The sequence below is a fragment of the Podarcis erhardii genome (genome assembly GCF_964252035.2).
Source record: "Podarcis erhardii genome assembly, chromosome: 15".
Classification (NCBI taxonomy): Eukaryota; Metazoa; Chordata; class Lepidosauria; order Squamata; family Lacertidae; genus Podarcis; species Podarcis erhardii.
Window position 1 is genome coordinate 31,686,263 of NC_138505.1, and position 24,410 is coordinate 31,710,672.

The 24,410-nt window shown below is 45.3% G+C and overlaps 1 protein-coding gene, 1 long non-coding RNA gene and 1 pseudogene across 3 annotated transcripts in view; 2 read left to right on the top strand and 1 right to left on the bottom strand.

Moving 5' to 3' along the window:
- ZDHHC8 (zDHHC palmitoyltransferase 8) overlaps window positions 1-24,410 on the top strand; it is a 137,121-nt gene that overhangs the window by 6,823 nt on the left and 105,888 nt on the right. The gene's annotated exons all lie outside the window — the stretch shown is intronic.
- Window positions 1-24,410, top strand: part of LOC309330899 (serine/threonine-protein phosphatase 2A activator pseudogene) — a 51,027-nt pseudogene that overhangs the window by 6,822 nt on the left and 19,795 nt on the right. The gene's annotated exons all lie outside the window — the stretch shown is intronic.
- Window positions 1,822-24,410, bottom strand: part of LOC309330948 — a 138,582-nt gene continuing 115,993 nt past the window's right edge. The window contains exon 3 of the long non-coding RNA XR_014151660.1: window positions 1,822-1,970. This is a non-coding gene — a long non-coding RNA (uncharacterized lncRNA). The remainder of the gene's footprint in view (window positions 1,971-24,410) is intronic.

Below are 24,410 nucleotides of genomic sequence, written 5' to 3' on the forward strand. Positions count from 1 at the left end.
CCATTTTGTTTTTAATTAAAGAAGATCTCTATCTGAAACCTTAATGGCCTGGATTCAACTTCATGATGTGTTTGAAACACATGAGGAAGTTAGGGGCATGTTTGTCAAACGGGACCCTGCTCATGTTTGCTTGTTTGTCGATTTATCGCTATGTACTTATTGCAATAAGGGATGCGGGTGGCGCTGTGAGTTAAACCACAGAGCCTAGGACTTGCCGATCAGAAGGTCAGCGGTTCGAATCCCCGCGACGGGGTGAGCTCCCGTTGCTCGGTCCCTGCTCCTGCCAACCTAGCAGTTCAAAAGCACGTCACAATTCAAGTAGATAAATAGGTACCACTCCGGTGGGAAGGTAAACGGCGTTTCCAGAAGCGGCTTCATCATGCTGGCCACATGACCTGGAAGCTGTACACCAGCTCCCTCAGCCAATAAAGCGAGATGAGCTATTCAAAGGGAAGTAGTCAAAGATCCCACTGGAACCCTAAGGCAAAATTAGATTTTTTTAAAAAACAACAACAACCCATTTTTGTGGCAGAAGGGAGTGCGAATGAAGAAACATGAGGAGTTGATTAACCCTTTCCTTGCACACCTCTTGCTCTCTCTTGTAGCTTTGCCCCTCTGGTGGGAGGGAGGGAAGAACTTGGAACAATTTAGAACAGAGAAACAGCAGTCAGGGACACAGTTTAGCCCTGTACTACAACTGCAATCCCAAATGTCCTCCTGAAAGCTGATTTCCTGGTATAAGAAGGAGCTGCCAGGACTACAGTATATGTCTTTATTTGTAATTAGAGACATGCAATATTGAACCTGGGACATCCTGCATACAGAGAAAAGCTTTTGCTGTTGAGCGGCTCACCTAAATTTGCCAGTAATGTTTACTTTCAGCTAAGTCAATAAAAATCATATGCAGTGTTAATTAAAAGCTTCCCATTTGTAGGTTATGTCTATATTTTTAACTTTGTAATAATGAAGAATTATACTGGACAGGAGGGGTGCTGAACAACTTGCAAGTCGGAATACTTTGTAGGTATCCTATATTCACTTTGGTGGATTGCAAATTGTGCAGGGGAGCTTTCACTCCTTAATATTTTCTCCCCCCCCCCCAGTCAGTCTTAAGACACACAGAGAAACATGCATGCGAAACATAATATAGGAGCATAGAGGTGCAGCTCACTCAATTTGTGGCAGGGATTAGCGACTTAAAAAGCTTAGTTCCTTCTAAAATATTGCTTAATTTCCTATATGTATTTTTTTTTAATTAATTGTGCCAAGTCCCACTTTGAAATGAAGGTAGCTTTCTTCCATTACGCTGCTTAATCAATAAGCTCTTTTACTCTTAATCTGGTCAGGCTTCATTATGGATTGTTGTTTATAACCTTATCCATTCAGCTGGCAACCTGCACCGCTTGGGTCTTCTCTGATCTGGAAATACCGAAGGCTTCGGCAGCTTGCTTTTGGAAAGCCGTCTTTGACCACAGCGCGCGCTCAAATGGGATTGCTTTGAGTGGAATGCCAGGTGGTGGGTCTAATTCGGTCCGCTGGAAGACTAGAGCTTAATTAAAGCTGTTTTGTTCAAACATGGTGTAGATGTCACTTTAAGTTAAAGACTGTGTAACATCTACTAGGGAAGCTGACTGCCGTTGAGAGGCTAAGAAGCTGGCTTAGGTGGCTTCTCTGCTCTTTAAAGTGCAGCCGAGAGATTGCAATTAGCTGGGATTTAAAAGGGACGTTCCCCAAACACTTAATCTAGTGCCACGTTATCCGCCGATTCCCTTCCACATGGCCAAGATAGTAAAGGTAAAGGTACCCCTGCCCGTATGGGCCAGTCGTGTCTGACTCTAGGGTTGTGCGCCCATCTCACTTAAGAGGCCGGGGGCCAGCGCTGTCCGGAGACACTTCCAGGTCACATGGCCAGCGTGACGAAGCTGCTCTGGCGAGCCAGCACCAGAGCCGCACACGGAAACGCCGTTTACCTTCCCGTTATAAGGCGGTACCTATTTATCTACTTGCACTTAGGGGTGCTTTCGAACTGCTAGGTGGGCAGGAGCTGGGACCGAAAGATGGGAGCTCACCCCACCGCGGGGATTCGAACCGCCGACCATGCGATCGGCAAGTCCTAGGCACTGTGGTTTTACCCACAGCGCCACCCGCGTCCCCGCGTGGCCAAGATAGGAAACTGCTTTATACCAAGTCAAATTATTTACCCATCGATGTCATAACATTGACCAGTTTGATTAGCAGCAGCTCTCCTGAATCTCAGGCAGCTGTCTTTCTTATTAATTGCCACTTGGTTCGTTTAAACAGAGATGCCTGGGATTGAACCTGGGACATTCTGCATCCAGGCAACTTTGCTGTCTCAGAGCCATTGCCCTAAATTTGCATGTAACGTGTATTCGTCTATAATGTTTGTCCACCAGTAAATCACATTCAGCAAAGGTCCCCTGCAATGCTAGTTAAATACTTCCTGTTTTGAGATTTTTTGTATTGTATTGTACAGTCATACCTCTTCTTGCGAACGCTTCATGTTGCGTTTTATCCGGGTTAAGAACGCGGCAACCCTGGAAGTGTTTACTTCCGGGTTTCACCGTGCGCGCATGCGCAGAATCGTTCTGTGCGGTTCGTGCATGCACAGAAATTCTCTGTCGCGCTTCGCACATGTGCAGAAGCACCTCTCTGGTTACGGACTTTTCAGGGTGAGAATGGCACCCCGGAACGGATCGTGTCCGCAACCAGTGGTACCGCTGTATTGTATTGTATTGTATTGTATTGTATTGTATTGTATTGTATTGTATTGTATTGTATTGTATTGTATTGTATTGTATTGTTTTAACATTTTGATGTTTACTGACCTGGGCTCCTTTGGGAGAAAGGTCAGGATACAAATTTAATAAATAGTACTGGGGTTCTCCGTAGGTCCTCAAGCTCTTTCTCAGAAGAGTCGCTTCTGGGTTTGGTGGGATCCTGACAATTCCTGTGCCCTCTTTCTTGGTTTCGTTCCTCTGGTTCCCATTTCTGGTTCTTGGCTTTCCTCTCAATGCAGCCTCTGGTTCGGGTGGAGCCTTTGACGTTGGCCAATAAATGTCCAAGGTAAGACGCTAGAGTAGATTGATGAACTCTGCTGCTTTACTTAGAGCTGAATGACCAGAGCATGTGGCTACTCTCTGACAGCTGCTCTCGTCCTGGGCGTAGCTCAGCCAAGCTGAGAGTTCAAGGCCTTGAAGTGTGTTTATTAAAATGACATGGTAGGGAGTTGCCGTGCCGAATATAAATTCCCAAGATGACTTTCTACGATTACCATTTGATTTGTTTTTAAGAAACAAGAAAGCCTTGCCAACAGTTAAGCAGCCGGTGTGAGCTGGGGTCACAGCCTATCATAATGGATGAATATTGGAGGCGTTAGGCTCAGTGGTAGAGCACGTCTTCGTTTTAATCCCAGATTCCTACAACTATAAAGCTATGGGTTGGTTGTGAGGGGGACCCCTGCTTGAGACCCTTCAGAGCCACTTCCAGTCACTGGTGTCATCTGCATTATACATTTAAAGCAGTCAGGGTGGATTAAAAAAAAAAAAATTAAAAATTAAAAATTGGATTTTTTATTTGAATCAATTTTTTTATTTAAATCGGATTTTTAAAATAAAATGCTTTTGGAGGGAAAATCTTTCTAAAGATAGTTTTCTATTTAAGTTACATTATAGTCCAAAGGCTATTCATCAGGAAATAAGGATTTGTTTTAAGTTTTTCATGTGTGCTAAAACTCAGTCTAAGCTGTTTTGGTTTTTTTAAAAATCATTTAATCACATCACCTAACAAACATGTATACATATGCTATAATGTTATTGCTTTAGTTAACTAAATTGTTTAAATTGTTATTAAGGAAATGATTGTTTTTCTCCTTCGAATAAAGTACAGCAGAAAAGTTGTCCAAATATAAACAATAATTTCATAATGACCTGTCTTTGTATTTCTAATAGTATAACCAAATCAGTCATTTTTGATATAACTATAAAAACTACTCTGAAAATTTATTATTCCAAAAATGAAACCTTCATCTGGTTGTAAATATTAAGATTATTATACCAGCAAGAATGAGTCATTCTGTAAAAAAAATTAAAATGATTTAAGTCAAGTCTTACTGACTAGTGATTTAAATCGTGATTTAAATTGATTTGATTTAAATCAAATCCACCCTGAAAGCAGTATCCTAGCACTTTGCCACTTGACCTCTTTGTAGTAAGTCATGGCTTCTTCAAAATAATAATAATAATAATAATAATAATAATAATAATAATAATAATAATAATAATAATTTTAAAAATCCTGCCTGAGTTGTTAGGAGACTCCAATTCCCCTCTGAGAGCTACAATTCTCAGAGCAGTTTTAACAATCAACTCCTCATCCCAGGGAACTCTGGGAATTGTATTTCTGTGAGAGGAATTGGCCTCTCCCAACAAACTACACTTCCCAGGATTCCTTTGGAATAGCCATGAGTGTTTAAAGCAGCGGTTCTCAACCTGTGGTTCCCCAGATGTTGTTGAACTACAACTCCCATCACCCCCGAGCTCTGGCCTTGCTAGCTAGGGGTGATGGGAGTTGTAGTTCAACAACATCTGGGGACCCACAGGTTGAGAAAGGGTGGTTTGAAGAGCTTTAAGGCACAGTGTGTGGGGGGGGTTTGCCAGGGGGCTGCGCACAATTTTTGAGGGGGCACAAACCAGGTGCCCCAGGCATGGCCCAGCCTGGTGCTCCTCTCCGCCCACCAAGGGCCATGTCAGCTGGCCAGGCTTCTCCCTGCGTGGGCAGGCAGTTGGCTCAGTGCAGCCCAAATTTGCTCTTATCGGGTAGGGATGCTCTGGCGGCATCGGTGGCGAGGGATGGGCTGGCGGTCCCCCACCCGGCGTACATATTCACGCTCACTCCGAGCACCGGCAACTGCTGCTTTAACTACAGTGGTACCTCAGGTTACATACACTTCAGGTTACATACGCTTTGGGTTACATACTCCACTAACCTAGAAATATTACCTCGGGTTAAGAACTTTGCTTCAGGATGAGAACAGAAATCATGCTCCGGCAGCGCAGCAGCAGCAGGAGGCCCCATTAGCTAAAGTGGTGCTTCAGGTTAAGAACACTTTCAGGTTAAGAACGGACCTCCGGAACAAATTAAGTACTAAACCTGAGGTACCACTGGTTCAGGTGGGGTCACAGCGAACAGCATTGGGCTGTCAGTTTTCCCAGCCTGGTCCAGATTTTGTTGTTGTTGGACTACACCTCCCACAATCCCTAATCATTTACCATGCTGGTAGGGGCTTATGGGGAATGGGGTCCAGTAGCATCACAGCTCGGCAAACTCTTTCAGCAGGGAGCTGGTCCACTGTCCCTCAGACCTTGTGGGGGGGCCAGACTATGTTTTTTTTTGGGGGGGGGAGAAAAGAAAAAAAGAACAAATTCCTATGCCCCACAAATAACACAGAGATGCATTTTAAATAAAAGCACACATTCTACTCATGTAAAAACACACTGATTCCCAGACCGTCCGCGGGCCGGATTTAGAAGGCGATTGGGCCGGATTCGGCCCCCGGGCCTTAGTTTGCCTACGCAAGATCTGGAGGGTACCAGATTCAGGAAGGCTTGGCTCAGTGGACAAATAAGTCTGACCTCATACACGGCAACATGTTTTCTGAGAGGGGCTTTAGCTTAGTGGTAAAGCCCCTGCTTTCCATTCTGGAAGTTGTCCCCCCCCCCCATGAGGCTGTGTGCACACTATGCCTTTAAAGCACATTGGAACCACATTCTTTCCCTCAAAGGATTCTGGGCACTGTAGTTTCTTCAGGGTAGCTGGGAATTGTAACTCTGCGAGGGGTAAACTACAATACAGTCATACCTTGGGCTACAGACGCTTCAGGTTGTGCGTTTTTGGGTTGTTCACCGCGCCAAACCCGGAAGTACCAGAACAGGTTACTCTGGTTTTGGTGATTGCGCATGCGCAGAAGCACTAAATTGCGCTACGTGCCGAAGCGCCGAATTGCGACCCACACACATGCGCAGATGTGGCACTGCGGGTTGTGAAAGCACCGGGTTGCGAACATGCCTCCCGCACGGATCACGTTCGCAACCCAAGCGTCCACTGTACCCAGAATTCTTTGAGGGAAAGAATGTGCTTTAAAGGTCTAGTGCGTACACAGCCTTAGTGGCATGCCGGTTTGGATTTTACAAGTTTTGATAAGCATTTTTACTATATAGGGTTGTGTTTTAAATGCGTCACGCAATATTTAAGAGATTGTTTTTATAAATAGGTGTCTGATAAGTGTCAGAAATTAATAAATAAAGTCTAGTTCATTTACTTGGTTTCATCATATCAATGAAATAAGAGCTTTCTTCGCTTTTCTCCACAGACTGAACCCATAAATGGTTTGTTTTCTCAGTCTCCTCCATCATAAACAAGTAGTCATTGATTTCTTTGCAAACACACAATTGTTTCCCTTCCATATTCTAGCTGTGCTGAAGTATGATGAACCTTATTGTGTCAAACCATTTCTTTAAATGAATCACCATCACTTCATTAGCGGAAAGGCTGATTTTTGTGAATTTCCGAGTCGCATTTGAGTATTGTTCATACACCTCGCTTGACAAGAAATTGAAATGACTATATTTAGGAAAGCTATTCCTGATGTTGACTCCAGCTCTCTGTCCAGTGAATGTATGTGTGACCTAGGCAGCCAGCAAATCCTCTTCTTGTTCTGCTAACAAACTCAGCCAGAAGAATCTTCTGCAATCCAAAATAGCTGCTCCAGTAGAACTGAGCTGTGGCCGATATTAGCTCCATATAAGCCATCGCATCTCTTGGGGTGCAGCTGAAGAGGTCTTCTGTGGAATGTCGGGACTGTGTGTGTTGGGCTATATCAAGCATATTCCATTTATAAATAGCAGCAATTTAAATGAAAATGCTCAAACTGGCTGGAAGCATTTCCTTGCCAGGGTGGGAGCGACTTGGTGAATGGTACACGGTTGAGCCGCAGAGTGTTGAGCAAGTGAGACTTGCAACAGATCCTCCTTCCCTCAAGAGGAATTACCCAGTTTGGATTTGATATCCCACTTTATCACTACCCGAAGGAGTCTCAAAGTGGCTCACAATCTCCTTTCCCTTCCTCCCCCACAACAAACACTCTGTGAGGTGAGCGGGGCTGAGAGACTTCAGAGAAGTGGGACTAGCCCAAGGTCACCCAGCAGCTGCATGTGGAGGAGCGGAGATGCGAACCCGGTTCACCAGATTACGAGTCTACCGCTCTTAACCACTACACCACACTGGCTCTCAGCAAGCCTGGAACAAGGATACTTATAGTTCTTGTAGTTCAGACCTCTTGTGGTGGGGCAGCTTCAGAAGAATGGGGAGGAGAGATGCCAACACCCCCCCCACACACACTTTAATACTGTCATGGGTTTCTGGTTTGGGACTTGGCTGCCAGCCTCGAGTTTTAACACAGGGTTGGGAACCTGTGGCCCCAGGGGCCAAATGTGCCCTCTCTATGTGGAATAGTAATGGAATAGTCTTGGGGTGGGGTGCACATTTTTATTCTTATTTATTTATTATTACTTTGTCAAAATAATAAATAATTTGTTATATGATAATAATAATCTGGTTCCCCTGAAAGCTGAATTTCTGTTGCTGGCATGGTGGAACACTCATTTTTGTAGATTTCTGCTCCTTCATGCTGAGAGAGACTTAAGTTGCTGAAGACCGCCTCCACTCCCATGACCTTACATTAAATTTTCCAGTAGGCTGCTATGTGAAGATACCCCTCCCTTGTCCTAGAGATGAGTTGTATATTTGTAGATCTTAATATGGCAGGATCAGGCCGCACATCTTTTTTTGAGTGAATCATTTGGTGATGATGGATCGTTTTCCTAAGTGTGGCTGTGCAGCTTGTTGGATGTGGATTGTGTCTGCTCAAATATGATTCGATCTGACAAGGCATCTCTGCTGCTCTCTTAGGTTGCCCTTATAATACAGTGAAATTGCTATCTCAATCCAGTTTCTGGTAGACAAGTTCTTACAATGGTTGCTGTTCTCGTAATTACGAGAGAGAGCCAGTGTGGTGTAGTGGTTAAGAGTGGTAGACTCATAATCTGGGGAACCGGGTTCACGTCTCCGCTCCTCCACATGCAGCTGCTGGGTGACCTTGGGCCAGTCACACTTCTCTGAAGTCTCTCAGCCCCACTCACCTCACAGAGTGTTTGTTGTGGGGGAGGAAGGGAAAGGAGAATATTAGCCGCTTTGAGACTCCTTAGGGTAGTGATAAAGCGGCATATCAAATCCAAACTCTACGTTAGGCTCTCTAAATTGAATTAGAGAGTTGCTTTGTCAACAAGAAGATCCAAACATCACAGGCCAGTCTTCGCAGCAAAGAAGGCTGTCTTCAGCAGTGGCGTAGCGTGGGGGGTGTAGGGGGGGCCGGCCGCACCGGGCGCAACATCTGGGGTTAGGGCAAATCCACGGGTTAGGGGGCGCAAATTACTTGCCTTGCCCCGGGTGCTGACAATCCACGCTACGCCACTGGTCTTCAGAATATAACCTCAAGTTATTTGTCACTATTTATTATCGCAAAGAGCAACAACAAATTAAGAATGGCTTAATTCACACACAAAAAAGTCTATAATATGAGGAAGAGTTTTAAAAAGCTGGGCAGATGTTGACTTTGGCTCCGTTCACAGTCCAAATGTGGTTTCAGCTAACCATAGTTTAGAACACACGGCATAGATTGAACTTCCAAATGTGCATTGAACAAACCATGGGATTGTTTCCCGTCGTCTCAGTACTTATTCGGTTCACTCCTGCCTCCATAGTGTAACAAGTTCTGGAGGCAAAATGAGGTTTAACAGTCAGTACTTCTTCTTGGGGAACCCTGGGAATTGTTTGTTTCTGTGAGGAATCAGGGCCTCCTAACAACTCTCTTCACCCCTAACAAACCACACTTCCCAGGATTCTTTGGGGGAAGCCATGATGGTTTAAAGTGGTGGTATGATACTGCTTTTTGTATACTGTGCAGATGAGGCCTTAGATTATTTCTGCTGCAAGTGGCAAGTACTCATTCTTTCGTGGGATTATCACTATCAATCACTTATCAGCTATGTGGGTCACTCCACGCCAAATCACCTGGTGCCATGTTCTCTCACAACTCAGACAAAAAAATCACTTTGAATGGTCAGTGACCCTTTTCTGTGGCACTTAATACCCTTTTTATACCTTATAGCCCAATTGGTTGAAAAATAAGCGAAACAGGAGGTTTTTTCTAAACTGACACAGAAATTGCATTAGCCTAAATCACACAAAAATAAAAAATTTCAAAAATTCTCTTGGACCAGAAAATCTTTTAAAATTAATTTGAGGTTCTCTCATAGGTATCTACACATTAAAAAAAATGGAAGAAAATCTGAATCATGAGAGCATGGTCGAGTATTAAAATCAGGTGATTTGGCATGGAATGACCCATGTAGGTCCCTGTTGTTACCGTTCCTCATATTGAGGTTTTCTTTTAATATCTAAATAAAACATTTTTGAAAAGAGAACAAAATTGTTCAGGTGTTTAAAAGGGCAGCTCTATAATATGTTGAGTGGCTATAAATGAGCCTGTCCATACCTTGGCTTAATGTGGATTGTGATCATGTGAACAATGTAGTTTTCCTATTTAGATTTTCAAAACATAGGGAATCTCTGGATTTAGGGTGGAGAAAATCTGGGGCAGCAGTACTTGGAGGAGAGGCAGAAGGGGTTCATAATCTGCATTAAGGTAAGGTATGGATCAGTGGCGTAGCGTGGGGGGTTAGGGGGCGCAAATCCACGGGTTGGGGGTGCAAATTACCTGCCTTGCCCCGGGTGCTGACAACCCACGCTACGCCACTGGTATGGATGGGCCCAGCACCTCTTATATCAACTTTAAGGATCTTTCGGAAATCACTGTGACAAAATACAACCCCACCCCATAGCAGCTGTGTTCCATGCTTCACACCAATTGCTTGTTATTGTTATTATTAGTCATTTCTGCATTTGGCAGAGTTCGTCAGCACCGATTTGCTTCCTCCTCCTGAACGTTCGTCCTGCTCTTTAGAGAATGTTTCTTTGGAGCTCTAAGCTCTTCTGAATTACGTATTAAGGCAATGATCGCAAGGCTTTAGGACTCCAGATGGATCTTTTTCCATTCAGGCCTTTCAGTATGGCTTCTGACAAGCCTTATTTCTTGCCCCATCATTTTAAATGTTAAGGTAATAAAAGAAGGAAGGTTGCGTTGTTCATTTGGGGGGGGGGGGACACCACCACTTGCCCAGGAAGAAATACCATTTTGTACTCTGTGGATTTCATAATTGGGGAACTCCGCTCTGGATGACTTCAGTGTCTATTGTTTTCGTGCTTACTACAAATGGTTGGCAAATTCAAGACCTTCCTTACAATGGGAATGGCAAAACGTTGGCCTTCCAGGCGTTGGAATCCACCAGCCGTCAGCTCTAGTCACCATGGCCAATGATCAGGAAGGCTGGGAGTTGTAGTCTAAGAACATCTGGAAGGCCACAGGCTCCCCACCCTGGTCTTTAAAGATCAGTCTCTTTTTTGGACAGGGATAGGGTGCTCTGGTTGGGACGCGGGTAGCGCTGTGGGTTACACCACAGAGCCTAGGACTTGCCGATCAGAAGGTTGCCAGTTTGAATCCCTGCGACGGGGTGAGCTCCCGTTGCTCGGTCCCTGCTCCTGCCAACCTAGCAGTTCAAAAGCACATCAAAGTGCAAGTAGATAAATAGGTACCGCTCTGGCGGGAAGGTAAACGGCGTTTCCTTGCGCTGCCCTGGTTCACCAGAAGCAGCTTAGTCATGCTGGCCACATGACCTGGAAGCTGCACACCGGCTCCCTCGGCCATTAAAGCAAGATGAGCGCCGCAACCCCAGTCGGTCACGACTAGACCTAATGGTCAGGGGTCCCTTTACCCTTTACCTAGGGTGCTCTGGTTTGTTATGATTTCATTGACTGGCCACTCTGGGAACATGGGAAGCCGAGCTAAATTGACCAGGAGAGGGGTTGGAATGTGACCACCACACACACACAAAAATGGTGGAGACAGTTCTAGAAAGTGCCTGTTTTTCTAGAGAGATGAGATACAGAAGAATCTCAGAGATTTGGCTCATTAAAAATGTCTTCTGGGGAAGGAGATTGCTTCTTAGGTATACTGGGCTTCAGCTGCTTAGAGCTTCCTAAATCTCAATAAGTAGCTTGGAAGATTATATGGTCCCACACAAGATAAATGAGGATTGGTAAGATGTTCTCAGAGATACCTTTCCTCTTGAGGAGTCTGGCTGTGTTTTTGCAACCGCTGCTGCTTTTGAACAGTCATTAAGGTCTACCCTCAAGGCAGAAAGCAGCATAGCAGTGTAGCCTTGAGGTTGCAAAATATAATTTCCCCTCTGCAGTAAATCCCTTATCATTTGGTTACCTGTTTATACAGATGCATGTGCCTTTTCCTGCATGGCAGGAGCAAGTTTATTTTGCCAGAGTGGTTCCTCTGCAGGAATCTCCTCCCATCTTTTCACCCATTTCCTCCTTCCCTTAAAAATAAAACAAAGGTTTGTCATCATATAGCCATTGCATTCATGCCAAGAATCAAGCAGAGTTGTTGGACTCAACTGTTTTGTTTTTACACACAGGTCTTACACAGCAGTGTGACTTGGAACGAGTCTTCCCTGAGCCATTGTTTGAAAATTTAATGCTCTAATGCTGTTGTCTTTAAACATTAATTCATCTCATTCTGCGCTGGCAGATTTTGTGTGCCAAGTTACATCTCTGGCACTGTAGAACAAGATGAGTGGGGCAGATATAATAATCAGAACATGGGATTTAAAGAACTGAAAAATTAACTGGCTTTCACCCCCAAATCTGCTGTTGACTTATTATTATTTACTTATATTGTTTCTTTTATTTCATTAAGACATGAGGCATCTCAAAGTGATATTATAATATCACTTTACATATGTAAAATTTCACTGTTGTGCTACAGTGATCCTGGCAGCATCCATTTGGTGAAATGTCTTCATATCTACTGAATCCTCATAAGAAGAGCTTATTCTCTGCATTTATATCCCACCATTTTCTCCAGGGGGTACATGGTTCACCCCCTCCTCAGAAAATCCCTACAATGACCCTGTGAGGTAGGCTAAGAGGTTGTGACTGACTCCAAGGTCACCCAGTGAGCTTCATGACATAGCGGGGATTGGGACCCTGATCTCCCAGGTCCTAGTCTGACACTTTAACCACTACACCACCCAGCCTTCCTAGATTACTTCTGCTATGGGGCAGCTGTATAAACTTAAATAGGTATATAAATATGGGAAAAGCAAAATATCGCTTAGAGAAGGATCTGGAATATTTTAAGCTTGAATTTGTTTTATTCTGGATTGTTTTTATTTGATATTTTAATATTTTGTAAACCGTTTTGAGATTTTAAAATAGAAAGCGGTATAAAAATGAAATAAAAAATAAAAACTTCTCCTGGGGAAGGGGGAAAGGCACTTAGACATTCTGTTGTGGCAACCATAATCCCGGTTTAAGGTGCCATTTGGTGATTAGCTTACAGTATATATCTGAGTTTCTTCCTGCTCTGCATTGCAGCAAGGCTCAATCAGGTTGTAGGACAAGGAGAGGTCTAGATGTCTAGATGCACAGAAAGGTGGTCAGGCAGGACAAAAGGGTCAGGTCTTCTACACCAAAGTCCTCTAAGACAGAAGAAGACAGAGCCACATCTTCAGACCTGGGAGCTGAGGACCAGGACTTATCTGGTAGCAATGGCCCAGGGCTCGCCCTTCCATCACCTTTTTCTTTAATCCCAGAAGAACTCCCCTGTCCAGTCGGCTGCGTGCTCTCTGCCTATTTCTGGTTGACTGGATTCTCTTTGCAGCCTCAGTTCCGGTGAGAGAATTATGCTGACCTCGCGTTTTCCATTGACCTTCCATGAGGTTCAAAGAGAGAGGGGGAGAGAACGGCTTGAGATCTCCTTTGCGTGTTTCCATTGTAATCTTTGTGACCTCCCCCCTCCCCACACTCCAGTTTATTTTCTGCGAAGGCGTTATTAGTCAGTGGAATCAGGTTTTTCCCAAAGGGAATGGCAGAAGTGCAAACAGTCTGAGCTAATTTAAAAAAGAAAGAAAGGGAGAAAAGGCAAGAAGACAGCGCTTTAGAACTAGACTGGGCTTTGGAAAAACAACAACAACCCCTGTGTTTGTGGTGGTGGAGAGGAAACACATTAGGATGAGGATGAATGGAAGGTGATTTGCTCCCCACCCACCCATCACTGTTGTAACTGTTCCGTGATGCAGCTGAAACTGGGTGTTTGACAAGTGAGTTTGCATGTTAGAGCTGTAATTAGCCTTGACATTTCTGCCTCTTTTATCGCCCTTGGATGGTTTCAGAGAAGCAGAGGGCTGACAAGGGAGACAGGATGTGTGTATCCCTGCCTCTGAGACCTTCCTTCAGGAGGGGATGAAGGTGGCACATTTTATATCCTGGCTTCAAGGAACTGGCTGTTGTGGGCAGAAAGGGGTAGGCAGCGTCAGCACAAAGGGCTTTGTCGCCTGAAGTGGAGCAGCAAATGTCCCCCACCGCCAAATCAAGGTCTGTGCACTCGCATCCACATTAACGCACATGGCTTCCCACCCCAAAGAATCCTGGGACCAGTAGTTTACCACATGGAGCTACAGTTCCCAGCACCCTTAACAAGCAGCAGTTCTCAGGATTATACGGGGGAAGACATGTGCTTTCCATGTAAGGCATGGATGTGGCCCATTATCCGAGGCCAGTGATTGAATTTAGGTCGCATGAAGGGGAAAAGTAAAGCTCACAAGCATCTCCTTCTCCCCCAATAATAAAGACTAATTGGTGGTCTTTTCATGACACTCAGATTTAGCAGCCTGAGGCAGCCATTTCACTCTGCCTAATGGTTAGAGGCATTGAAACCAGCAGAGTTGACTGTTCCTGCCTACTTGCTCCTCCCTCCAGGATTGGTTGAAGGTGAATTAATCCCAACCACCCAAATTTACTCGGAGCGGGGCTTTCAGTGTGCCTGCTTCTGTTCCGTGGAACAGCATTCCCGTCGAGATAGATGCTTACTATCTGCACTATCCAGAAACAACTGAAGACATTTTTCTTCCAAAGTCTATGCGCTGCCACTCCAAAGGCACCCTTAATCCCCACCTGTCTCCCATCATGGATCCCAATTCAATAATACGGGGTTTTGTCGTGATCTCCCATCCAAATTCTGACCACAGCCCAATCCACTTAGCTTCAACAAGGTGCCCTCAGACCCTGGGACTGTTCTGGTGTAGGACAACTGTAACACATAATAATAGTTTGCTCAGCCAGCTGTTGTTGTATTGGCAAAGTAGCCTTGAAAGGATCCATCTTTAGCTAGGAAGAGCTGGCAAGAGCCAGCGGGTCTGCAACAATTTTTTAAACCCATCTCCTATTCAAGTCTGGAATATGCTAGAGATTGACTTTCGCTCTGTCCTTATGTTTCATTTGCTTGAAAGCTGCTGGAATGTTTTTTTCCTTGGATAAATATACTCCCAAGCTGTCCAGTTTTGTCGCATCTGCGCCAAGCTTCTGGAAATAGCTTCATTATATGTTTGTATGTGTGTGTACACATATATTTATATGGAATGAATAGTTGCAAGGTTTCCCACTAAGCCTTCCACTTTGCTGTTGGACATAAGCAATGGCATCAGGTTGGGTCTTATTTCAGACTATGGCGGGTGCAGCAGGGCTTGGAAAAAGCATGACAATAGGAGCGGATACTCAAATTGGCTTTCTGAAGCTATAAAACTGTGGTGTAATTTATCTTATGAACAGTCTTTGCTTATGCACATTTAATTCTTCCTTTGCTTCGTGCTTCCGGTGGTGGTTTTGGTGAGCACTAGACAGCATCTTAAAAAGTAGAGACATCACCTTGCCAACAAAGGTCCATATAGTTAAAGCTATGGTTTTCCCAGTAGTGATGCATGGAAGTGAAAGTTGGACCATAAAGAAGGCTTATCGCCGAAGAATTGATGCTTTTGAATTATGGTGCTGAAGGACTCTTGAGAGTCCCATGGACTGCAAGAAGATCAAACCTATCCATTCTTAAGGAAATCAGCCCTGAGTGCTCACTGGAAGGACAGATCCTGAAGCTGAGGCTCCAATACTTTGGCCACCTCATGAGAAGAGAAGAATCCCTGGAAAAGACCCTGATGTTGGGAAAGATGGAGGGCACAAGGAGAAGGGGATGACGGAGGACGAGATGGTTGGACAGTGTTCTCAAAGCTATTAACATGAGTTTGACCAAACTGCGAGAGGCAGTGGAAGACAGGGGTGCCTGGCGTGCTCTGGTCCATGGGGTCACGAAGAGTCGGACACGACTAAATGACTAAACAACAACAATTGTCATTTTCTTCCAGCAGTTCTTTTTCCTTTTCCTTTTCTGTTGATTACTTATGTTACACAGTTTTTAAAACCTGGCATGCTCTGGTCCATGGGGTCACGAAGAGTTGGACACGACTAAACAACAACAACAACTGCGGCAAATCGATTCAGGCAACTCTCTTTCCTCCAGCCATTTTTTATGCAAGTGGCCATGTTTTCTGGGGCTGATGGGAGTTGTACCTCAGCAACACCTGGAGGGCCTAGAGGTTCCCCACACCTGGCTCAGCACAGAAGGCCAAATGGCACACCCAGCTCTGTCACCCTCACACATTGCTTGTTACTCCTTGCTCCCTAGCACCTAAGGCCTAAGCTGCTTGCCTGCCATATACCTAACGGTAGGGCTGGCCCTGCAAGCTGATGCGTTTTCTCTCTCTTAATTACGTGTTAGTCAAACCCTTACCATGAGGCAGTGCGTCTCGTCCCGATTGCTCCTAGCAGCAACTGTCTACATGGATATTGCATCATAGTTTCATCTTCTAGCGAGTGACCTATGCCTTTCAAAACTAACTAGAAGTGACTGTGTGTGAGCTCTGTAACCCCTCTGGGAAACGCATCTTTATGCAAAGCTGATGGCAGAACACTCTGCAAGCAGAAGCCTCCCCCCCCCAAAAAAAAACTCCCCTCGGAGCTCTTAAAAGCAGGATGTTCCAAGTGTGTAAACCTAGCTACAAGCTCCCTCAGAGCAAGAATAGCTGTCTTAATATATCCCCCCACTTGTCTAATTATTTCTGAAGCACAGTATTGTTTTAACATATTGAGAGAACGAGGGCATTCGCTACAATTCTGTGATTCCATGAATTGGTTTAGTCAGTGTGTTTGGCCAGTGTTCAAGACCGCTTAAACCGAAAGAATGAGTGAAGGAGCATCTCCACCCCCATCATTCAGCTGGGACACTGAGGTCCTCCTCTGAAGGTCTTCTGCTGGTTCCCTCACTGCGAGAAGTGAGGGAACCAGGCAGAGGGCCTTCTCAGGGGCGGAACTACCTTCCCTGGCACCTGGAGCAGGGAGGGGCTAGCCAGCCACACGGCGAGCGTCCCCAGTGGCCCACCACCCACGCAGCAAGCGTCTGGGGGTGCTGCCCATGCGGTGAGCATCCGGGTGCGCCATGCAGCAAGCGGGGGTGGTGCGGCAATGTCACCCACCCTCATGGCTGACACCCAGTACGCACCACACCGCACCCCCACACTCGCTTTCCACCACCAGTGGGCCTTCTCGGTGGTGGCGCCCGCCCTGTGGAACGCCCTCCCATCAGATGTCAAGGAGATAAACAACTACCTGACTTTTAGAAGACATCTGAAGGCAGCCCTGTTTAGGGAAGTTTTTAATGTTTGATGTTTTGTCGTGTTTTTTATATTTTGTTGGGAGCCTCCCAGAGTGGCTAGGGAAACCCAGCCAGATGGGTGGGGGGTATAATAAATTATTACTATTATTATTATGAAAAACATTTACAGCCAAAAGAAAGATGCCCTAGTACTGTGGGGCTGGGAAATTTCAGAAACTCCCCGACATACATGAAAACTGTACAGTTATACACGGGGCTGTAATTCCATTAACCAGTAGTTGCCAAGCCTGCAAGGGTGCCACTGAGATTTCATTTTTAAAAAGAAGCTAGTCTACCAGAGGTAACTAAAGCAGCGCACAATTTAATCACAAACTGCAGTTATTTCTTCTTCCTTTTAATTACTTTAAATTGCCCCGCCTCTCTTCTAGGAGCTTAAAGCACTTCTGTGGGTTCTCTCTCCCTCTTTCCAACCTATTTTGTTCTCAGAAATTCAGACCCAAGGTCATTTGTGAGCTTCATAGCTGAGCAGAGATTTGAACTATTTGGGCTTTTTTTAAAAAATCAAGAGCTATCTGAAGATCCAGGGGTGGAAATAACTAAGAACATTGCCTCTCCAATTTGTTACACTATGTACCAGCTTGGAGGTCATAACAAACAGTTCCTCCCCTCCCCTCCTCTCTCCTCCTCCAGTGTGGCCACAAGGAAATCAGATTTTGCTCCCATTTTTTAATAACCACAGTTTAGTGTCACACTGAACCCTAAGCTGTAGCTAATTGTAACTGTGGTTTGTTGAAACAAGCTGGATTCATAGCCCATGACTGTGAAATTCCCTTGAATTAAATATGGTGCTATAATGGTGCTTATATTAAAAAAAAGAAAGGAGGTATTTCTTTTGACATTGAGTCAGATACATATAGAACTGGAAAATGAGCCACTACAAATATTGTTGTTTCATTGAAGGCAGGGTCTCTCTCTCTTCTCCTCTCTTCTCTCTTCTCTCTTCTCTCTTCTCTCTTCTCTCTTCTCCCTTCTCTCTTCTCTCTTCTCTCTCTCTCTCTCTGTGTGTTACATCCGTCTGCTGGCGTTTTTGTGTTGCCTAAGCAAATATTGCCGCAGCTTCCTGTGGTGCATGATTTAAAGCTATGCTCCCATTATTTGTATGTACCAGCGTAAAGAAAGTAATTTTAGATAAAGGCCATGTTTTAATAGGACTGTAAATCTAGCAAATGTATTTACAGACAAGCAACTTCTTTTGAGATCTTTCCAGCAGATAAACATTGCAATTTCCTCACATTACAGAAACAAAACAAAAACAAAATAAACACCTATACATAGAGCCAAAAATGAGCAGCATGTTGCTTCAGTTTTAAAAATCTACACTCCAGTGACTACTTTCAAGCATCGCAATTTGGGGCTAATCAAATTTGTTTGTGTTCAGTTCTTGCATACTAAAAGTGCAGCATAAATATATTCATACTCAGACGTAATATTCAGCTCCAAAGGAAGACGGAGGGGGGTAATATGACACAATGCCCAATAACTGTGCAGGCTCAGAGTTTTTGTAGCATATAGATAAAATTCACACAGCATGTGCAGTCATAGTATTAAATCACTGGAAACTGAGCAGGAGGCCAGTTGACTCATCTGTTTTCCATACATGAACTGAGCAATGAACATATGTATTTAAATGCAGGGCCAGCCCTGCCGTTAGGTAGTTCAGAGCAATGGCTTCAGGTTGCAGATGTCGTGGGGGCAAGATGATGGTTGGTAGAACTGTGTGGCTTCCCCTGCGCCCCCTGAGCCACCCTGCTTCCCTCAGATGTTTTAAGTACAGTGGACGCTGGGGTTGCGAACGTGATCTGTGCGGGAGGCACGTTCGCAACCAGCAGCTTTCACAACCTGCAGCGCCGCGTCTCCACATGCGTGGGTTGCGCTTCGGTGCTTCTGCACATGCGCAAAGGACGATTTAGTGCTTCTACACATGTGCGACTGCCGAAACCTGAATTAACCGGTTTCGGCGTGTCCGTAACCCCCCCCCCAAAAAAAACACAACCTGAAGCATCTGTAACCCAGTTTATGACTATACAGGCCTCTGCTCTCCTAACTAGCTGGTTGAATAAGTTTCTGCTTAGTCAATGACTACAGCCAGGGGCCGCCCATCCTGTTTTGCCGCCTGAGGTGAAACAGGAAGCTACCGCCCACTACCCTTGCAGCCGCCAGAGCCTCACTTATCCAGGGTCACATAGATGCAGCTTCCGGGTTCCAGCAAGATTGCATGGAGGCCTCATGTGACCTTTTCAAGACCTGGTAAATGAAGCCCATTGCGGCTGCATCTACTTCTCTCTGCTTCTGCCGGTGGCCATGGAGGTGCCCTTTGGATTCCACCGCTTGAGGCAGCTGCCTCAGTCTGCCTCATGGCCATGACTACAACAATCTTCGCACATTACTCCCGAGTAGATGCTAAGCATGCTGCATGGAGATCGCAGCTGTACATTTTAGCTCCATTCCAAAAGTCACACTCCATGCATAAAATGGTCTCCATGCATCTCCTGGCTGCAGAGATTATCTTGACCATGGTGACGGTAAACAGTAGGGCCGGCCACCTCCACACATTTGCTGGCCATGTTCAGGCTAAATATTTCATGTTCAGGTTAAATATTTCAGTGAACTCCCAATTGCTGCTCCCTGAATGAAGCTCTAGCCTGGGTGCAGAAGGCAGAGGTAGCCAGCGGGGTGCCCTTCAGACATTGTTGGACTACAACTCCCATCAGCCTCAGTCAGCATGGCCAGTGGGATAATGGGAGTTGTAGTACACTGCCCAGATCCAGACCTGATTAGCTTCAGCAATGTGGTGCCTTTTTTAAAAGAAGGAGAGGCTTTGAAGCCCAGGAGCTCCAGGATTTCATCTTGTGGTAGCAGCAGAGTTTTGTCCTTTTACCTGGGATGCAGAAGTATATATTCCAGCTGTAAACAGGGGAATAAATAAATAAATAAATAAATAAATAAATAAATAATGTCCCAGTGTCCCAGTTTGGAAAACCAAGTCTTAAAATAGCCCCCTCCCCTCTCCTCCCTTGTTCTTCCATTCATCAAAAGCCTAAGTTCTGAAATCATCTTGGAATTTTGCTATTAATAAAGCAGGCTACATTCATCTTAAAATTAGCCGTTATTGTGCATATCACTTTCACAGCCAGGCAAGCTCTCGATAACTTATAAACTTATATCTCTCAACGTTTCATCTATTTTTACATTTCTCCAAGCTCCAGTGAGTCACAGCCAACATTACATAACAACAACACCCCCCAATTAAAAGTCTGGAATTAAGCTTGCAGGCAGGTATTAATATATTTGATTTAGAGCTGTGCACAGGAACATCTAGACCCACCCATATCATTTTATTTTATTTTATTTTATTTTATTTTATTTTATTTTATTTTATTTTATTTTATTTTATTTTATTTTATTTTATTTTATTTTATTTTATTTATACCCCGCCCATCTCGCTGGGTTGCCCCAGCGCAGTGGTACCTCGAGTTACAAACGCCTCAGGTCACAAACGCTTCAGGTTACAAACTCCGCTAACCTGGAAGAGTTACCTCAAGTTGAGAACTTTGCCCCAGGATGAGAACGGAAATCGTGTGCGGCAGCAGGAGGCCCCATTAGCGAAAGTACGCCTCTAGTTAAGAACAGTTTCAGGTTCAGAACAGACTTCTGGAACAAATTAAGTTCGTAACTAGAGGTACCACTGTATTCTCTACTCCGAGAGGCAGTAGCTCCATGGCTTCAGGAAGATGATCTTTCTGATCCTTTCAACAGGAGATACCAAAGATTGAACCTGCATAAAAAGCATGTGCTCTGCTAGTGAGCCATGCATTGCTTTTTTTAAAAAAAAAAACACCTTCATTTTCTTCAACCTAAGGGCAGGGGAGGAAGGAATGGAGTGGCTTCGATGAGGGCATGGCCGGCCAGGCTCTTTCAAGTGTAGCCTTATGAGGCTTTGCCCTCGGGTGGGAAAAATATTGCGCCCGGGAAAGGGAAGTGGGAGTCAACAGACACTCAAGGAATAGTTTCGGAGAAAAAGCTTTTATTTCTACCATCTATGAACTGGTAGAAGGATCAAGTGTGATAACTCACAAAAAGCATGCACCAGTTCACAGTCATGTGCACAGAACATATATACCCCTTCCAGTTCCCTCCCCCTTTCTCCTCCTTCTTCCAGAGTCCTGCCCCATGAGTTCCTCTGAGCATGAACAGAAAGCTGTCTTGGGACTATTGGACTCTTGGCACCTTTCCCAGGAAAAGGGGAATGAAAGCGTTTCAGCATGTCCAAAGATGTTGCAACCAAATGAGATAAGATTCGTTTCTCAGGCCTGCTTTGAACAGAGCCTATTCATTAGCCTTTAAAAGTAACATTTTGCCTATGCACAGCATCTTGTGAGAAGAGCAGAGAAAAGCTGTTTTGGATTTTTAGAAGACAAAAGGGAATTTTGGATAGTTTTGAGGCCTGGGGTGATTTCACAGACAGGATTTGAGTATCCTGTCCCTTCACAAGCAGCACTTTTATTAGGAGAAAGGAAATGCTGCAACATTTCCCTCTTCGTGGGGAATATCTTTGGGAATATCAGTTCTTGTGAGGGGAGTACGTATCAGCTCTATGAGGAGAATAGGGATGTGCTTGCCTCTTAACAACCCCACGGAGGATCTTAAGGTTCACAAATAGCCTTAAGGAAGTCAGATTAGCCTGAACCAGAGCCAGGGCCTTTTCAACTCTGGCTCCGGCCTGGTGGAACGCTCTGCCTCATGAGACCAGGGCCCTGCAGGATCTGATTTCTTTCCGCAGGGCCTGTAAGACAGAGTTGTTCCGCCTGGTTTTTGGCTTGGAATTAACTTGATCCCCTCCCCCTCCCCCTCTTTCTTTTTTCCCTTTTTCCTTCTGTGATGGAACTCCTGCTTGGGGACTTCCCCGGCTTTTTCTCGCCCATGTAGGCGCAGTCTGGATAGTTAGCCTTGGTGAAGGCTAACTATCCCCCAAAAAGTTTTTGAGTTTCTGCTGAAATGAGGCTGCATTTTAATGTTGTATTTTAATCTTGTTTTTTAAGTTGTATTTCAATCGTTTTATATCTAGTGTTAGCCGCCCTGAGCCTGGTCTTGGCTGGGGAGGGCGGGGTATAAATAAAATTTATTAGTAGTAGTATTATTATAACAACTCTCAACAGCCTTCATAAGCTATACTCCCAGACAGAGCTTATACTTTCCCATATGGCTTAGTGGTGCATTGCGCCAGGGCGCCGGCCTCTCAGGGGCACCCCAGCGAGTGGGGGAGCTGTGCAGCTTTGCTGGCGGACTCCCCTTTCCCTGCACGCCTGCCAGCTGCACCCCATCAAACATATGGCTGGCGGGCGTGCAGCTTGCCTCCCAAGCCTCAAAGTGTATGTGCTGACCTTTAAAGCCCTAAACGGCCTTGACCAGTATACCTGAAGGAGCGCCTCCACTCCCATTGTTCTGCCTGGACACTGAGGTCCAGCGCCGAGGGCCTTCTGGCGGTTCCCTCACTGCAAGAAGCCATGTTACAGGGAACCAGGCAGAGGGTCTTCTCGGTGGTGGCACCCACCCTGTGGAACGTCCTCCCACCAGATGTCAAGGAAATAAAGAACTACAGTGGTACCTCGGGTTACATACGCTTCAAGTTATATACGTTGCAGGTTACACACTCCGCTAACCCAGAAATAGTGTTTCAGGTTAAGAACTTTGCTTCAGGATAAGAACAGAAATCGGGCTCCGGTGGCGCGGCAGCAGCAGGAGGCCCCATTAGCTAAAATGGTGCTTCAGGTGAAGAATGGACCTCCAGAACGAATTAAGAACTTAACCCGAGGTACCACTGTATCTGACTTTTAGAAGACATCTGAAGGCAGCCCTGTTTAGGGAAGCTTTTAATGTTTGACGGTCTATTGTATTTTAATATTTTGTTGGAATATTAATATTTGGGATATTAATATTTTGTTGGAATATTTTGTTGGAATTAGCTGCGCCCCGCTAATTATATGGCTGGCGGGCATGCAGCTTCCTTCCCAAGCCTCTGCGGGGATTGCTCTCCCGCAGCGGCATGGGGGAGAGTTGCGCACCCCCTCCCATGGCTGGCAGTGCGCAGCTTCGCCACCCCCCCCACTATCCGTGGTAATTTGCGGGCTCTGAGCGGATATTTGCACCCCTACACCGCATCTGCTAAAGACGGCCCTGCTCCCAGAATTCTTTGGGGGGAAGCCATGACTGTTGTCATCAAGTGATACGATGGTGCTTTAAGTTTTCTGGTGTTATTGGAGCCACAGTATGGCTGGCAGGGGTCCTCCAGGGTTTGAGGGGGGGGGGCATTTCCAGCCTTGCCTAGAGAGGCTGAGGGTTGAACCTGAGGCTTTCTGCATGTAAAGAAGATGCTCTTTCACTGACCTATGGCCCTTCTTCCAGGCATTTGACTTGTTTATGTAATTTTTTTTGCACCTTGGGTGCTATTCAGCAGAAAGGTGTGATAGAAGCACTTTTATAAATAGATACAATTCCCCTCCCTCAACCTTGTCTTTGCTGCTGTTCTGAAAGCACTGTACACAAGAGCCAGATAAATCCATCTTAAAACCACAGTGTCAAATTAACATAAAAACTGAAACCCACAGGAAAACAGACATGTAGTCGTCCTTGCCCTGTTTTTTTATCTTTACAACAACCTTTATTTATTTATTTATTTATACATACATACATACCCCGCCCATCTGGCCGTGTTTCCCCAGCCACTCTGGGCGGCTTCCAACAAAATATTAAAATACAATAGACCGTCAAACATTAAAAGCTTCCCTAAACAGGGCTGCCTTCAGATGTCTTCTAAAAGTCTGATAGTTGTTTTCCTCTTTGACATCTGCTGGGTGGGCGTTCCACAGGGCGGGTGCCACTACCGAGAAGGCCCTCTGCCTGGTTCCCTGTAACTTGGCTTCTCGCAGCGAGGGAACCGCCAGAAGGCCCTCGGCACTGGACCTCAGTGTCCAGGCTGAACGATGGGGTTGGGCACGCTCCTTCAGGTATACTGGACTGAGGCCGTTTAGGGCTTTAAAGGTCAACACCAACACTTTGAATTGTGCCCGGAAACGTACTGAGAGTCCATGTTGGTCTTTCAAGACCGGTGTTATGTGGTCTCGGCTGCTCCCAGTCACCAGTCTAGCTGCCGCATTCTGAATTAGTTGTAGTTTCCATTAACCCTGTGAGGTAGGTAAGACTTAGAGCAGGGAGGAGAAACCCGTGGCCCTCCAGAGGTCATTGGACTCCATCTTCCATCAGCCTGAGCCACCATGGCCAATGGTCAAGGCTGAAGGTTGTTGGAAGTCCAATCAGGGTGCATGGGAGTTGAAGTGTAACCATGAATTCCATACCCCTGACTAACCCAAGGTCACATGATGAGAGCCTCACAGCTGAACAGAGATCTGAATCCATGTCTCTCTGGTCTAAATTTCTAGGCAGGAATCAACATATATTGGATCACCTTTGGTGTCCCAACAAAGTTTGCTCCCTCGAGGACCCCTGCAACAGGAGGGGGCATGATGCTGAGACTGGAAAGGGGTTAGTTTAACCTCCGGTTTGCTAGTAAAACTGAATTACTGTGTCG